The sequence below is a fragment of the Anomaloglossus baeobatrachus genome, chromosome 9, assembly GCF_048569485.1.
Source record: "Anomaloglossus baeobatrachus isolate aAnoBae1 chromosome 9, aAnoBae1.hap1, whole genome shotgun sequence".
NCBI classification, from domain to species: domain Eukaryota; kingdom Metazoa; phylum Chordata; class Amphibia; order Anura; family Aromobatidae; genus Anomaloglossus; species Anomaloglossus baeobatrachus.
Window position 1 is genome coordinate 28,463,138 of NC_134361.1, and position 16,811 is coordinate 28,479,948.

A 16,811-nucleotide genomic window follows, 5' to 3' on the forward strand; every position below is an offset into this window, starting at 1 on the left:
AATTCAAGAAAAAGAGGAAGAGATGATACAAACAATCCTTGGAAAATTCCCCAAAACTTGGACCCGAATAAATAATGCCATAGTGGTACCAGTCTTGACGTTCCCGCAGTTGGTCGAGCCAGAGACAGAAGAGGTTCCAGATCCACCTAAGGAACTGTCCGCCTCAACACAAGATGACACGCCAGCAGTGGAACAGGAGAATCAACCCCGTCAGTGGTGAACCTGTCGTACCCTTGGCGACTCTCAGACCACGTAGGCAATCATCACACATACCTATCAGGGTTAGGCCTACCCGTAGTGCTGAGGTAGCAGACGCTCCAAATAGTCAGGGACAAACCCCAGAGCTACGCAGGTCCCAACGTAGCACTCGGGGACGGCCCCCTCCAAGGTATAGAGAGTAAAAAGAAAGAGTACCTATTAGAATGTAAATAGTTATTTAAAATGTCTGTAATGTTGTGTATAAAATGTTTTTTTTTATTTAAATGATTGAGTAAATGGACTATGGGTGGCCAACACTCTAACTGTACATAGTTAGCACCAGTGTGCTCAGCACTCCTGAATAAAAACCAGTCCGGCGTGCATAGAGTGGGGTCATCAATGCTCTGACGCACGCCCAGAGCCTACGTTGGGGGTTTTATCGCGGCGGGTCCCCCATGGAGCAGTGTAATGGACACCCGGCAGGGAGCCACACTGGACTCTTATAGTATTGTTTAAGTTGTAACGTTTAAGTAATGTGCCTCCCATAATGGGATGAAATGTTCTGACATGTTATGTTTTTTTTTGTTTCCTTCAGTCCGGGAGAACTGAGTTTAACTAAGGGGGAGTGTGGCGCCCCAGGACCTGGTCGCCACAACAGCATTGCCCCTCCAAAGGGTTAATGCTGAGCCTGTAGGTAATTGGGGGAATCTTTGGCCAGTAAGTTCAACATCCAATGTAGTTTCTCCCTCAGGCCAGCAGGGGGAGCTCTGAACCTGGAGTTCCAGGGAGCATTCCTTAAGTCTGACCTGAGGGAGGAGTTAGAGTCAGTCTGTAGAGAGAGAGCAGAGAGTCCAGACGCAGAGTGTGCTGTCTTGTGGAACTGGGGCCTGGAGCTGGAATAGCTTGGCCCAGTGAAGCAAGATTTGCAGAGAGGCACAGAAGAGACTCAGACATCCGAGTCTGTGGTTGCCAGGGTATAAAATCCTTCCCTGGTGGCCGAATCCGGAGGGCAGGAGAGCTGCAAGCCCCCTGGCCCATCGGCAATCTGGAGGTACAGCTGCAGTCCAAGGGCCCGGTGTGGACTCCAGCAGAGAAGCACCCGAGAGGGCCTGCGCAGCCTACCACACAGAAAAAGGGATGAACCACCGGTCCCAGCAGCAAGAGGGCCATTGCTAAATTCAGAGTGCAGGGTCCTGTAGAAGAAAAGAAAGAACAGGGAGTAGGCCTCATACTCAACTGGCCAAGGAGATCACCCCCAGGCACTTCCAGGCCGGCCGGATCACCTTTACCACCTGTGACGGTCTCCCTGGACTACACTGTTGCCAAGTAAAAGAGGAGAAGGTAAAGAGACTACTGTTTGTGCCTGTTTCTTTCACTGCCTGTCGGCCCTGCACCGTATTATTCACACAACATCACACCATAGACTCTCACAAGCACCAACTGTTGCTCCGGGGTACCGCTCCACCTGTGGGGAGCAGGACCATCCAAGCTGCCATTCCATCAGTCCCGGAGGCCCCCTACAGCAGCGGCGGCTTAATAGCCGCAAACCACAGGTGGCGTCATGACATCCATAAACTTTATTCACGAGCCCTATTTAATTGACACCCACCAGGGCCACGGAGTCGGGCCCCGCCACCACTGACGACCCCCGGACTAGTCCGGCCCGGCACCGGGTGTCCCATAGCCCTGGGGTGGGCGAGTCACTTTCCCTTGTGTGTCCTCCTTGTGTCTTCTTTTAGCAATTAGTAGGGCTGACGAAGAGCTCGTCCCTCCCGTACCCTATTTAGGGCCTAACTTTAGGGATACATAGGGTCAGTTATTAGGCTCGGCGCAAAGGTACGGAACCTATCTAGGGTGGTGAGGGACCAGCTGTAGGTTTGGTCAGGGGTCACCATCTCCCCCTTCCCTAGACGCAGGGGTCCCCTTCCCTTACCTCTCGCTTGGTACTTCCCCATACCTTGCGTGGCACAGTCCTTTTGAATCCTGGATGGTTGATAGTTATCCGATGGGATAAACCAGAAGGTGTAAGAAAAGGGTTAACCGGTCGGACTGAAGGTATACAGGAATCACAGGAGAATTGCAGGATGACTGCATAGTGTGAATGGATTCTAGGGCACTCCACACAACAACTGACCTCTCGAGACTCAATACTGACACACTTGAGTGTCTCTATCTGTGTATTAACCCCTTAGTGTTCAGACCAAATTTCTCAAATCTGACATGTCATTTTATATGGAAATAACTGTGCAATGTTACTACATATCCCAGTGATTTCGAGATTGTTTTTTCACAACATTATATTTTCTCAGGATGGTAAATTTAGGTTGATATGTTTTGCATTTATTTATAAAAGTACCAGAAATTTCCCGAAAATTTACAAAACTTTTTTTTTAGGGATCTATTCAGACTTGAAGGGACATCGAGGGGCCTATATATTGGACCCCCCCCCAAAAAAGTGATTCCATTTTAAAAATGCCCCGCAATATATCAAAACTGCTGTAGTTTATAAACCCTTCAGTTGTTTTTCAGGAATTAATGAAAAGTGGCCTGACAGGAAAGAAAATGTGAATAATGTTGCTAACTTCTAAACAGGCCCCTATAGCCAGCAGACTCCAAGGCCGTGAATTTCCATGGCAACCATCACAACCACACAGTCATGATCTCAGGGAGCGATGGGGTTAAAAAGCGACCCCCACACTATGTTAACCATCTAGAACCCCATGGAAACATATATGTTTTTTTCTTGCACCATGGATGACAAGGGACAATACAAGTCTATGGGTCCGTGTAAACATGGAATCCATGTGCCGTATGCTATACGTGTTTTACATTGAAATTCCTTTGTAAATTTCTATATCTGTACCAGAAAAAGACAGATAACACGTTGTCTTAAAACATACACACAGATGGCTGATAAAAAATAAACATGAATGGTCGAAACGGACCGTGTCGCATGTGAGTGAGGCCTAAATATGGAGGCCAATTGGGCACCAATGGGACTCGACAATATCAATATCAGCCTGTAGTTCTACATTCGCAGCATAGTGCCTATATGTTCAGGAAAACATCAGTCATGTAGTAAACGAAACCAAGGTTATAGCAGAAAACTGGAATTGGCTTCGCTGTCACTTTAAAAGGAAGCCATAACACTAGTTGGGTTCACAATGGATAGTGAGGGTGTCACAATAACATTGGGATTGCGAGGAACCACGCTCACAAGCTGTTACTCAAGCTAGTTGACCCTGTGCTATCCCTATTCTCAGGGCTACTCCTAATGGTGGAGTGGACTGAGTCTCCTGGCTCTTCTCCTGACTAGTCCTGATCTGATTCCCCTTCCCCCTCCCCCAGGGTGGGACAGGACAGGAGTGAGATGAAACCCACAGATAAAGACAGACAAGGGAAAAACCAAAACTCTGTCACACTGCACGCACACACAAAGGGAAAGACAATAAGAGATTCAAGATAAAAAAACAAGAGCAGGAGGGAAGTACAAAACAACAGGGCAAGAATCCACAACCGCACCAAACAAAAAGCACCACTAACACAACTTTCACCAGAGAGTCTGGGAGACCACACCTCACAGACCAACACAGAATGAACTATAGTTGGCATCGGTAGAAGGATTCCACCAGCATAAATAGGAGGGGAGCAGATGTGATAGGTCGGAAAGTCCTTTATCAAAATGATCAGTGAATATCCTGATGAAGGCATTTCCACTTTGAATCGTGTTGAATAAAATCACTTTCTAGGTATAATGCAGTCACTACTTACAGGTTGTATAAACAGAAGAGTACCAGGAAAGCTGGGGTCTGAAAACAGGAGGACACGTATGGATACAGGGAGTACACAGAGGTGTAGTCAGGTCACAATCCAGGGGTCAGAATTCCAGGAAGGCACGTTATAGTTTCAGGGAGTAAACTGAGACGTGGTCAGGTAACGGTCCGAGGTCTAAAGCCAGGAGATCACAACAGGGACAAGGAGCGGGAAAAGAAGAGTCAAACAGTCTGGGGTCAAAAAACAAAGATCAGAACACTAGCAGAAACACAGGCCAACAGCACAAAAACAGAACCAGAATGTACGACTGGCAAGGTTCAAGGGAGCATGCTCAGTAATGAAGAAGATCAATTACCAGAAAGATGAAACACCTGAGTAATCAATCAACCTGCAAACTCAGAAGCCCAGGAAAACACAGCAGAGCATCTCCTAGTGTGCAAGATGCTCTGCACAGAGGAATCGTGACACTACGATTCTCTTTCATTCCTTTCCATGGCAGCGTGGATGTTAACATTCTCTAGCTATTGTCAGCTATTTGATTTCTCGGGGTCTACAGCAGTCATGTTCACGCGCTTCACGTGGTTGTGTCATACACAATCCCACCAGGTGAGCCATTCCTTTTGGCTTCACCACAGCTCTGACACTACTGTCTATTCCGCATTTAACTAGTGGGGTTCAAGTATCCCATCAATGACAATGTTCTGAAAGGCAAAAGAGGCGTCCACTTTAATCAATACTTTTTTTGCAGTGAAGGTGAACCGATGACAATGTGACCATTTATTCCGCCATCTGATGCACATTGTTTGGAAACATGGCAGCGATTCTCCAGCAGATCAACCACAAGGGAAATGGAGCTTTACATTACACCATTCTTACTGAAATCAGTAACCGGTAACGGTCGTAGTATTGCAGGGATGTGCAAACACTTTGTATTTTGTTTCCACTCTCAACAGCAAAAGAAAGTTTGGGGGGAAATCCCTCTACTCCAATTTGCATCATAGATAACTCGAGTGAAAATTCACTTTTATCAAGTACCGTAAATATTGCTATGGAACATCGCACTAAAAGTTCAGAATTATATCACGTTAATTGAGTCATTTCAATGGCAAAATGTCGTTATTTGGAAATCCTCAAGAATGTTGACAATTATGGGACGTGCAACCCATTTCCACCTAAAGCAGATTGCTGCAATCACCAACAACTAAAACTATAAAAGGAGAACAGAAGAGCACAGCGTAGTGGAATTAGAGACGGTACAATCTCACTAAAATGTGGAGCCCAACCCTCATCTACCTTACTGTGCTCATCATATGCGGCACTCAGACTGGTAAGTGTGTCTATACCTGTATGTAAGGAGGAGATGACACTGCTGTGTGCACTGTGCTGTGTATACAGGTCATGGTGTAGTAATGTGAGGCGATAGATGACACTGCTGTGTGCACTGTGCTGTGTATACAGGTCATGGTGTAGTAGTATGAGGAGGAGATGACACTGCTGTGTGCACTGTGCTGTGTATACAGGTCATGGTGTAGTAGTGTGAGGAGGAGATGACACTGCTGTGTGCACTGTGCTGTGTATACAGGTCATGGTGTAGTAGTGTGAGGAGGAGATGACACTGCTGTGTGCACTGTGCTGTGTATACAAGTCATGGTGTAGTGTGAGGAGGAGATGACACTGCTGTGTGCACTGTGCTGTGTATACAGGTCATGGTGTAGTAGTGTGAGGAGGAGATGACACTGCTGTGTGCACTGTGCTGTGTATACAGGTCATGGTGTAGTAGTGTGAGGAGATGACACTGCTGTGTGCACTGTGCTGTGTATACAGGTCATGGTGTAGTAGTGTGAGGCGGAGGTGACACTGCTGTGTGCACTGTGCTGTGTATACAGGTCATGGTGTAGTAGTGTGAGGAGGAGGTGACACTGCTGTGTGCACTGTGCTGTGTATACAGGTCATGGTGTAGTAGTGTGAGGAGGAGATGACACTGCTATGGGCACTGTGCTGTGTATACAGGTCATGGTGTAGTAGTGTGAGGAGGAGATGACACTGCTGTGTGCACTGTGCTGTGTATACAGGTCATGGTGTAGTAGTGTGAGGCGGAGATGACACTGCTGTGTGCACTGTGCTGTGTATACAGGTCATGGTGTAGTAGTGTGAGGAGGAGATGACACTGCTGTGTGCACTGTGCTGTGTATACAGGTCATGGTGTAGTAGTGTGAGGAGGAGATGACACTGCTGTGTGCACTGTACTGCGTATACAGGTCATGGTGTAGTAGTGTGAGGCGGAGATGACACTGCTGTGTGCACTGTGCTGTGTATACAGGTCATGGTGTAGTAGTGTGAGGAGGAGATGACACTGCTGTGTGCACTGTGCTGTGTATACAGGTCATGGTGTAGTAGTGTGAGGAGGAGATGACACTGCTGTGTGCACTGTGCTGTGTATACAGGTCATGGTGTAGTAGTGTGAGGAGATGACACTGCTGTGTGCACTGTGCTGTGTATACAGGTCATGGTGTAGTAGTGTGAGGAGATGACACTGCTGTGTGCACTGTGCTGTGTATACAGGTCATGGTGTAGTAGAGTGAGGAGGAGATGACACTGCTGTGTGCACTGTGCTGTGTATACAGGTCATGGTGTAGTAGTGTGAGGAGGATGTGACACTGCTGTGTGCACTGTGCTGTGTATACAGGTCATGGTGTAGTAATGTGAGGAGATAGATGACACTGCTGTGTGCACTGTGCTGCGTATACAGGTCATGGTGTAGTAGTATGAGGAGGAGATGACACTGCTGTGTGCTCTGTGCTGCGTATACAGGTCATGGTGTAGTAGTATGAGGAGGAGATGACACTGCTGTGTGCACTGTGCTGCGTATACAGGTCATGGTGTAGTAGTATGAGGAGGAGATGACACTGCTGTGTGCACTGTGCTGCGTATACAGGTCATGGTGTAGTAGTATGATGAGGAGATGACACTGCTGTGTGCACTGTGCTGCGTATACAGGTCATGCTGTAGTAGTATGAGGAGGAGATGACACTGCTGTGTGCACTGTGCTGTGTATACAGGTCATGGTGTAGTAGCGTGAGGAGGAGATGACACTGCTGTGTGTGCTGTGCTGTGTATACAGGTCATGGTGTAGTAATGTGAGGAGATAGATGACACTGCTGTGTGCACTGTGCTGCGTATACAGGTCATGGTGTAGTAGTGTGAGGAGATAGATGACACTGCTGTATGCTCTGTACTACGTATACAGGTCATGGTGTAGTAGTATGAGGAGGAGATGACACTGCTGTGTGCACTGTGCTGTGTATACAGGTCATGGTGTAGTAGTGTGAGGAGGAGGTGACACTGCTGTGTGCATTGTGCTGTGTATACAGGTCATGGTGTAGTAGTGTGAGGAGGTGACACTGCTGTGTGCACTGTGCTGTGTATACAGGTCATGGTGTAGTAATGTGAGGAGATAGATGACACTGCTGTGTGCTCTGTGCTGCGTATACAGGTCATGGTGTAGTAGTATGAGGAAGAGATGACACTGCTGTGTGCACTGTGCTGCGTATACAGGTCATGGTGTAGTAGTATGAGGAGGAGATGACACTGCGGTGTGCGCTGTGCTGTGTATACAGGTCATGGTGTAGTAGTATGAGGAGGAGATGACACTGCGGTGTGCGCTGTGCTGTGTATACAGGTCATGGTGTAGTAGTGTGAGGAGGAGATGACACTGCGGTGTGCACTGTGCTGTGTATACAGGTCATGATGTAGTAGTGTGAGGAGGAGATGACACTGCTGTGTGCACTGTGCTGTGTATACAGGTCATGATGTAGTAGTGTGAGGAGGAGGTGACACTGCTGTGTGCACTGTGCTGTGTATACAGGTCATGGTGTAGTAGTGTGAGGAGGAGATGACACTGCGGTGTGCGCTGTGCTGTGTATACAGGTCATGGTGTAGTAGTATGAGGAGGAGATGACACTGCGGTGTGCGCTGTGCTGTGTATACAGGTCATGGTGTAGTAGTGTGAGGAGGAGATGACACTGCTGTGTGCGCTGTGCTGTGTATACATGTTATGGATTGGGAACAATTTCCAGATTTGCATATTTTTATGTACCTTATGCTAACTCCACTATAATGTAAATTTGAAAAATAGGACCACATAAATATAAAACTTGATTTTATTAAAGATTAACATTAAAATATATTATATTTCTTCAGTGTATAAATCACAGTTAAATGAGCTTCAAACCTCATATATACAAATATGTACAATAGTCAGTCGACATTATAAAAGAGTCACTTTTACATACCTCCCCACTTGGTGACCTCAGAAGTAGCAGGTCATTGGATTGGGCTTTGGTCTTTATAAAACTATGGGTTCCCAAATTTTCAGGATATCTTTGCCTTTGGAGGTCTCAAGTGGAAGACTTGAATACTATATTTCCTATCATGAATTTAGCTTTCTAGCAATAGAAAATATGGCCAATATATCGCCATCCATCTGTCCGATTTTAATTTGTAGCTTGTAAGCAAGCCTCACAGTGATGTGAATAGATGCTTTGTGTTCACCATTTCATCACAATGCCGAAAATATATCTCCCATAACTATGCCTTCCACAAGAGCCCCAATATTCATAACTTAACATTGGCTCTGAAGCGTCTGGTTACAGTTCTTTGAAGTCAGACAGAGGTGACTCTGGAGGTGACACCCTGTTTTCCACAAAAATAAGACCTTCCCCCGAAAATAAGCCCTAGTAGGATTTTTAGGACTTTTTTGAGTATGCGTAAAATATAAACCCTACTCCAAAAATAAGCCCTAGTTGCTGTTCTATAAGGAAGTGTCCAAGCAGCTAAAAAAGTTAAAGATACAGCAGGACTCTTCATCAAAGAAACAGACATACCCAACGGAAAGGAGGCACTCCAAAAAGAAAGCACCCCCCCCTAAAAAAAAATTGCACACATCAGACCCCAAACAATTATAACTAGCAAGTGCTGATGGTGGATGGGCTCTCACACAGAGCATTGCTGTGAGGTCCCTCGCCGTTCCAGCTGCAGTGCACTACGGCTCTCAAACAGATCGGGTACCGGTATCACTCCACGTGAGTGATACTGCTTCCAGTCACCAGGGGGAGCCAACTGCTGTAGAAGTCAGGGGGACCTGACAGTGACACAGATCTGTATGTGAGAGCCCATTCACTTGCCAACTCTAATTGTGTGAGGTCTAGTAAATTTGATTCTATTAGGGGGTAAATTAGCAGTACACAGAGAATAATAACTTTAAGCAGGTAATTTAACCCTTTGTGAATATGATCTGTACCCACCACTATAGGACTGGTTCTGCACCATGAGAATAGTGGATCAGATAAAAAAATGTGCATCTGAACCAATAATGGAGTTACCACAAAATGCTGATGTTCCAGAACGTGATGACTTAATTATATTTGAATAAATATTGATTATTTTTTTTTGTTCAAAAATAAATGTAGATTTTTGTTCATGGGAAAATAGAAGACGGCCCCTTAAAATAAGCCATAGAGCTTCTTTTAGATCAAAAAAATAATATAAAACCCTGTCTTATTTTCGGGGAAAGCCGGTACATTTGTCGCTTCTCAGCTTTTGGTATATACAGAAACCAGGCTTTATGTCTGCTATCCAGCAGCTGTATCAGTTCAATTACCTATATGCATTGGGCACAGTCATTTGGAACAGAAAAGGGTCTTCCCCAAACTGTTCCCACAAAGCTGGAAGGTACAATTGTCCTTCATGGAACTAAGCAGGCCGAGGCAGACCCCTGATTACAAGCCCATAGCATTATCCCTCCTCCCCCCAAAACCTCTACAGACGCTGGGGCCTCAGTTTCGCTCTTGGTGTATAATTTATGGGATTATGTCATTTATCTTCTTTTTGCAGTATCTTCCCTGAGGTGCACTCAATGTGAAAATCAGTGTAAAAGTGCCACTACATCAACCTGTCCCGCTCGAAATCGCTGCTTTTCATTGTCCTTTAGCCAAGGTGAGTATATGCAACATAAGCCCTATTGTTTTTTTTCATGTGCTGGTGAAGAGGGAAGTGGGTGATGGCGGCAGGGCTTCCCCTAACGTCATGAAATGTGTATGTCCATGTTGTGCTCCTGTTGGGATATGAGGCATTAGTCATTATGTTCGGTGTTACCTTCATCTTTACTTGCGGGGTCCTCGTCATAGACCGGGAGAGCGACATAAAGAACACGCCAGTCTCTGGAAAACAAACAGGAACCTTTCTATTGCTCTTCTTCCATACTTCAAGCCCCTAGGACCGATCGTGCTGTGTCTGCTCTCCTAGGGGGAAACTTCTCTCTTCCTGGCACTCGCCCTGGGCACTATCCTCCAGCAGCTGAGTCCTTTGTAAGATTTCACCCCTCTGTATCCTTTCCGTGCGGCTGCCGTGTCTCACTCGGGCCCTGGGATGCGTAGAAGCTCTCGACCAGTTCAGGGTCCCGCCGGTGGTTTTACTGTACCCCGACGTCCCACCGTTCACAGGATGCCCTACAGCCCATCCACAGGGTGAGGTCTTGACACACGGGAGGATTCCTCTTTTCCAGGACAGACCCTAACTCTGGGTCACTGTCCGTATACTTCAGCTCCTGCTGCTTCACTGGACCCTAACTCCTCTGTTCTTTTAAACCTTCTAATCACTCCTCTCTACTATTTCTGTCTTCTAGTAACCTCATTGCTCCTCTTTCTGTGCCCCTGTTCTATCCTATTAACTAACTACCACTGCTTCCCACTCCTGCTCCTTCCCTAGTTGCAACTAAAACATCCTACCTATATAAAGTACTTAACTGTCCTATTATTATTATCCTTAACCCCTTACCTAGAGTGCTCCTGACACGTCACACTATGTCTCTCGCCGGACAGCACGAGGGGCCAGTACTCTACATTACACAGTATTTACCTTTCTTACCCTAAAACATGTAATATCTGCGGCCACTGGGTGGAACCGAACGCCGCGCCTGTTCAGCTTGGCTACATCCTGCATTTATATATATACATTATACCTTTTATATACAATAACTTTACAATACACTAGTACGTCTACCTTTTAGTGGGCTGTAATTTTTATTTATTTTCTTTTTTGTGTCATTGTGGGGGAGAGGAAATTCGGAACATTTTGATTTATTTTTATTGCATTTTTGTAGCCGAGAGAACCCCCAAAACTCAGAAATTTTGTCATTTAATTTTTTTTGCTTTGATGTATTATTTACATAATATTCGATTGTGACAAATGGGACATTTAAAGCCTGCTTTACACCTTACGATTTCGCATACGATATCGTATGCGATGTGACCCGCCCCCATCATATGTGCGGCACATTCAATTTGTTGACCGTGTCGCACAAACGATTATTTGCCATCACACGTACTTACCCTTCCATACGACCTCGCTGTGGGCGTCGAACATCCACTTCCTGGAGTGGGAGGGACGTTCTGCGTCACCGCGACGTCACGTGGCAGCCAGCCAATAGAAGCAGAGGGGCGGAGATGAGCGGGACGTAAACATCCTGCCCACCTCCTTCCTTCTGCATTGCCGGTGGGAGCCGTGGGATGCAGGTAAGATGCTGTTCATCGTTCCCGGGGTGTCACACACTGCGATGTGTGCTGCCTCGAGAACATTGAACAACCGGACGTTCAATTTTTAGTAATTGAACGACGTGCGTGCGATCAACGTTTTAACGTTCAATCGCAATCGCACGGAGGTTCCACACGCTACAATGTAACTAACGATGCCGGATGTGCGTCACTTACGATGTGACCCCGCCGACACATCGTTAGATAAATTGTAGCGTGTAAAGCCCGCTTAAGGATACATTAATAACATATTTGCTTATTTTTGTATATCTTTATTTTTGTACAAGGATGTAATATTTTTTTTTTCAATTAACACCTACAAAATAATGCTTTACAAAGCTGGTGGGGAATGGGGAATATACCGCTCTCCCATGCAGAAAAAAACGATCCAGACGGAGATCAAAGTGATTTTATTTTCAACCCATTTCAGCAAAACCTCTCAACTTCATCAGGAGTAAATCACACACTGATGAAGGCGAGAGGTTTTGCTGAAACGCGTTGAAAATGACATCACTTTGATCTCCATCTGGATCGTTTTTTCTGCACGGGAGAGCGGCATATTCCCCATTCACCAACAGGTTTGTACATCGTCCAGTGTTTGATACTCAAACAACCACTGGAGGTGAGCTTGTTATATATCTTTCCCATCTCCCTTCAACACAGAAAAGACCCTATTACGCTCCTATTTTTTTCCAGATTTTACCTCCTCTTCCATAAAATAATGTTTCAATCACTTTTCACTTTTTTTCTAAGATCTTAGATTAATCGCTTGTGTCTGGGCTTCATAGGGGCACCAAGATGATGGCGATGGGGGACTTCTGTAAGGCCATTGTTGACAAAGTAACCATTAACACCCAACAACTGTCCTAATGGACACCCATAACAGTTTAATAGAGGCATCAAAATGGTAAAACAGCGAGAATCAGAGCTCGGGACTGATTACTGAGGGTCTGACTGCAGGATCCTCCATCAGGCTGGAGCACAGGGCTCTGAAATGTTGTGTTAGAATTGCGAAGAGGCTCGGAAGACAGGTCTCCACTCCGATTCCTTGTCTATGGGACTGCTGTAGAGAACCAAGTATCACAGTCCCATGGGAGATTCAGAGCCCCATTCTTGAGATCAGTAGGAGACCCTCAAGTCGGACTCCAGCGATGACCAAGTTATCATCTACCCTGTGCCTAGGAGATAACTTGCTGAGTTTGACAACCCCTTTTAATGTTGCCTCCTTGCAGGAAATTTGAAGCCTTCATGATCCTGACAGATAGTTGATTAAATATTTCCAATAAATCCCGTAAATCGGCGTCTTACAATGTGAGTTCTTTCTGTTGCAGGTAACGATGAAGTTAAACTAAAAGGTTGCACTCCACCGGAGTTATGTGATGTGCGCCCTCCTTTTGTACCAGCTGGTACTTCATTCAAGTCAAGCTGCTGTGATACGGATCTGTGCAATTCTGCCGTTACCAACAAGATGTCCCTGATGGCGGCCGGCTTCCTGGCCCTGGTGTCTCTCTATGCTTCCAGGTTTTGATCCGTTCTCCTGATTTAGCAGCTTGTATTACACACAGCGTCTTCCTTTGTACCTTGCGGAGGACACATGGCATTTATACTCGTATTACCTATGCTTATCCAATAAAGCAAAGTCTTGATATATTTTTTGTTATTGTTGCTTATCTACCTCCAAAATCTGCTGACTCCTGTCCTGGATCCCGACCAGGACTCACAATGTGATTCCCCTCTCTTAGATCAAAAAAAAAAAAATGGGTCTGCACTCAGACAAGTGGGTGGTGGTGCAAGTGAAAAATGGGTCCAATCCAAGATAATAAATAAATTCACTGCACTCATAGATTGTGATGCAAAAAATCTTCAAATTTATTCTCATTCGACGTTTCGACCCCACCTGGGTCTTAGTCAAGAGTCGCTAGGTGAAAGAAACATACAATAAATCAAAATGGAGTAATCACAAGAATATATATATATATATATATATATATATATATATATATATATATATATATATATATATATATATATACACACACACACACACACATACATACATATAACATATACAATAATTTTACAAGGTATTTACAAAATATATACATATATACATAGAGAGAAATATATCAAGGAGAGAATATATCACGGGTAATAATTTGAAGAGTATATTAATATCCAATAGTCAATTTCGATCAATAAGCATTAAGCTATAAATACGTAATATTGACTGATCTGCAGGGTTAGATATGTATAGATATTAAATAATTGTGAAGCCCCACAGGTGTTGTGTCGGTGCATTACCTTCAGGGACTCCACGTAGATGGATCTGGTCACAGGTAGGAAACCTTCTTTCTTGATTGTGACGCCACTCTCAGATTTGCGGTCAGTGGGGACCGCCACTGCAGGTTAAGGGATGCCTGGGGCTGATGGTGGGTGCAGCCAGTTGTAGTAGCCTCCTGAGAGTGAGGCAAGCCCCAGGGCCCTGTGGAGATGTGTAGAACTACAAGGCGCAGAATGACTCCACACAAGCAGGATGTCTTTCAGGGTTTTTACTCACAGTTGATGGCAGGGTGAGTGACCCGGGCGTAGCTGGGATGAACCAAGTGGGAACCAGGTGTCCTTCAGGCTGACTTGTGAGGGTGACTACTAACTCGCCTTCCTTAGCCCTTGGTGGTTTGGGGTAACCCCGACTTTGAGTCCCTATGGGGGTCACCCAGGGAAGATGCTGCAGCCTCTCTCCCCTTCGTTTGCCGTTTGCTTGTCGCCTGGACCAGGCCACTCCAGCTGCTTGCCTCCTGTGACCTATGGGCCCTAACTGTGGCTACGTGGCTGCGGCTTTTGTGGTGTTGTGGCGTGGGCTTTGAGAGCCCCACACCGGCAGGTTTAGCAAAAGAAAGCTGGATCTATCTCCGCTTCGGGATCTGCCGCCCGTTTGGGCCTGGTACTCTCTAGCAGTCTCCTTACTTCCCACTCCGTTGCTCTCTCTCTAGCTGAAGATGGATTTCGGGTAGCACTCCTAGTTGACCGTTCTCCCCCGTCAGTAGCCACTGCGCGGGCGCTGTCAGACTGCACAGCCCCAGGGATCTGCTCCTCACTCGAGCTCCCTGAACTCTACACTGCTCTGGCTCACTGCTCCTCCTCTCCTGTTCTTGCCTACGCCACCTAGCAACCAGACTCTCTTACCACACCCCTTGAGTGGAGATGGAGGCTTTTGGCCCCCTCCACTATTCCAGTGGAGGCGAAGGCTTTTCCCCCTCCTGGGATCCCCAGGGGTCCTCTCAAAGGTACATGTGTGAGACCTGATCACTATGCGCCTGTGTACCACACCCCAGTCAGCCTTCTGGATTACCTGTGTTGTACTGTCCCCAGCATGGGTGCAGTACTCAGTGGTGCCTGACCAGGTCAGGGGCGCCACATTCCCCCTTAGTTATCACCAGCACGTCCTCGGGCTGCAAGACAACATTTTAAAATGCATAAAACATTAAAACATGGTAAAACATTTTAAGACCACCAGCTATCATACATCACCACCCTCCACCCACAAGTCCGTTAACCACCCAGACCCTCTCACGTTGGCCGCGCCTTCAGCCACTTCTGGCAGGATGTTGAGGCGGCTTTCCTGGTCTGGTAGTTTCAGGGTATACCTGGCCTGGTGGAGTCGCGCCTTCAGCCACTTCTGGCAGGATGTAGAGGCGGCCTCCACAGTTGGTGCTGACCAGGTACCCTCTTTGTGGTGGAGAGCCAGGCCCCATAAACAGGCATGCTCTCTGGTCGCAGGTGAGCCAAGGCCCTATATACGGACGGGCTCCTCCTGGTTGCAGACGAGCCAAGCCCCTAAACAGGCTGACTCTGGTAGTGGTGCCTCTGGTGTAACTATTTACACTGCGAGAGTTTGTGGCTATAGCCAGTTCATAGCCTTAAGGTTTATGGTTTTCTCACACAAGTTTATGTGGGCACATACTTAAACGTAAACGTTGCAAAACTTCAAACTTTTCAAAACTTTAACTTGCTGTATTCTTTCTTCTTGCTTTATGTGAACTTTGCTCCTGTTTCCTCCTTACCAGGGCTTGGGCCTGTAGGGCTGGGGCATCTGTTACTTCCCGTGCTTTTATCGTCTGTTTCTTGATCCTTTCTTTCCTCTTCTTCAGTGTCTCTGTCTTCATCTTCTGTTGTGACTGCAGGGCTTCTGCAAGGACTTCTAGGACATGGTGCAACATCTAGGGCATACCAGCCTCTTTCTCCCTGATGCATAGTGAACTCCACTGAGTCTCCTATCTTCAAATTTCTTCCAGGGTGTCCTCTGGGCAAATGGGCTCTCACATCCCTTCGATTGACGAAAATCCCTTCCTTCACACCAGGTGATACTATAAAGCCGTATCCTGATTTGAGGCTGAAATCTTCGACAATTCCTCGACGCAGGGGTCCTCTGATCTGGGGTTTGAACCTTCTCAGGAACCGTTTCTCCTCTAAGTCTCTGGCGGTGACTTCGTCTTTCTGCTCAGGAGATTGTGATGTTGGAGGATACTTTGTACTACCGCCTCGGCGCCGTGTCTTGCGGGCTGGATTCTGCGAAGTACAGCTTACAAGCTCCCAGGTGGGGCGGTTGGGCAGGTCTTCTTCAGCAGGAGGTGTCAGGTCTTCCTCGTCCCAGCGGGAATATGGCAGCATCTCCGGCTCTGGGACTAGCACTGCTGCTGGCTCCGGGGGCAACTCCTCAGCTTCTTGCCCTCCTCTCCCCCTTAGTTCTTCGCTGCACTCTGGTCGTGGCAGCGCTGGGGATGAGTGTTCCTCAGCTGGCCCAGGCGGTGGACTCTTCGGCGTGGTTGCTGCAGGGGTTGCCTTAGGGGTGTGCGGAGGGAGCATGTACTGGTCCACCATCTCCTGTGGGAACTTGGCCTCCAGGTCAGCCTTCAGCTGCCAGTATGCGGGGTCCTCACCTACCAGGGATTTCCTAGTAGGGACTTCCTTAGACTGGGGAGCGGTGTCTGCTCTGGCCCTGCAGGCCGGGATAAATGGTGATGTAGTCTTTTCTTGGCGGGCCGCGCAGGGCATCGCTGCGGCGGCCTGGTCTTGGCGGGCCGCGCCTGGCATGGCGGCGGCCTGGTCTGTGCGGGCCGAGCCTGGCGTGGCGGCGGCCTGAATCTGCGTCGCTGTTGCGGCCAGTTCTTGGCGGGCCGGACTGGGCATTGCAGCCGCGGTCTGAATTGGCGTCGCATCCTCAATGGGGTCCGTGCAGGTGGAGCTGGGCGT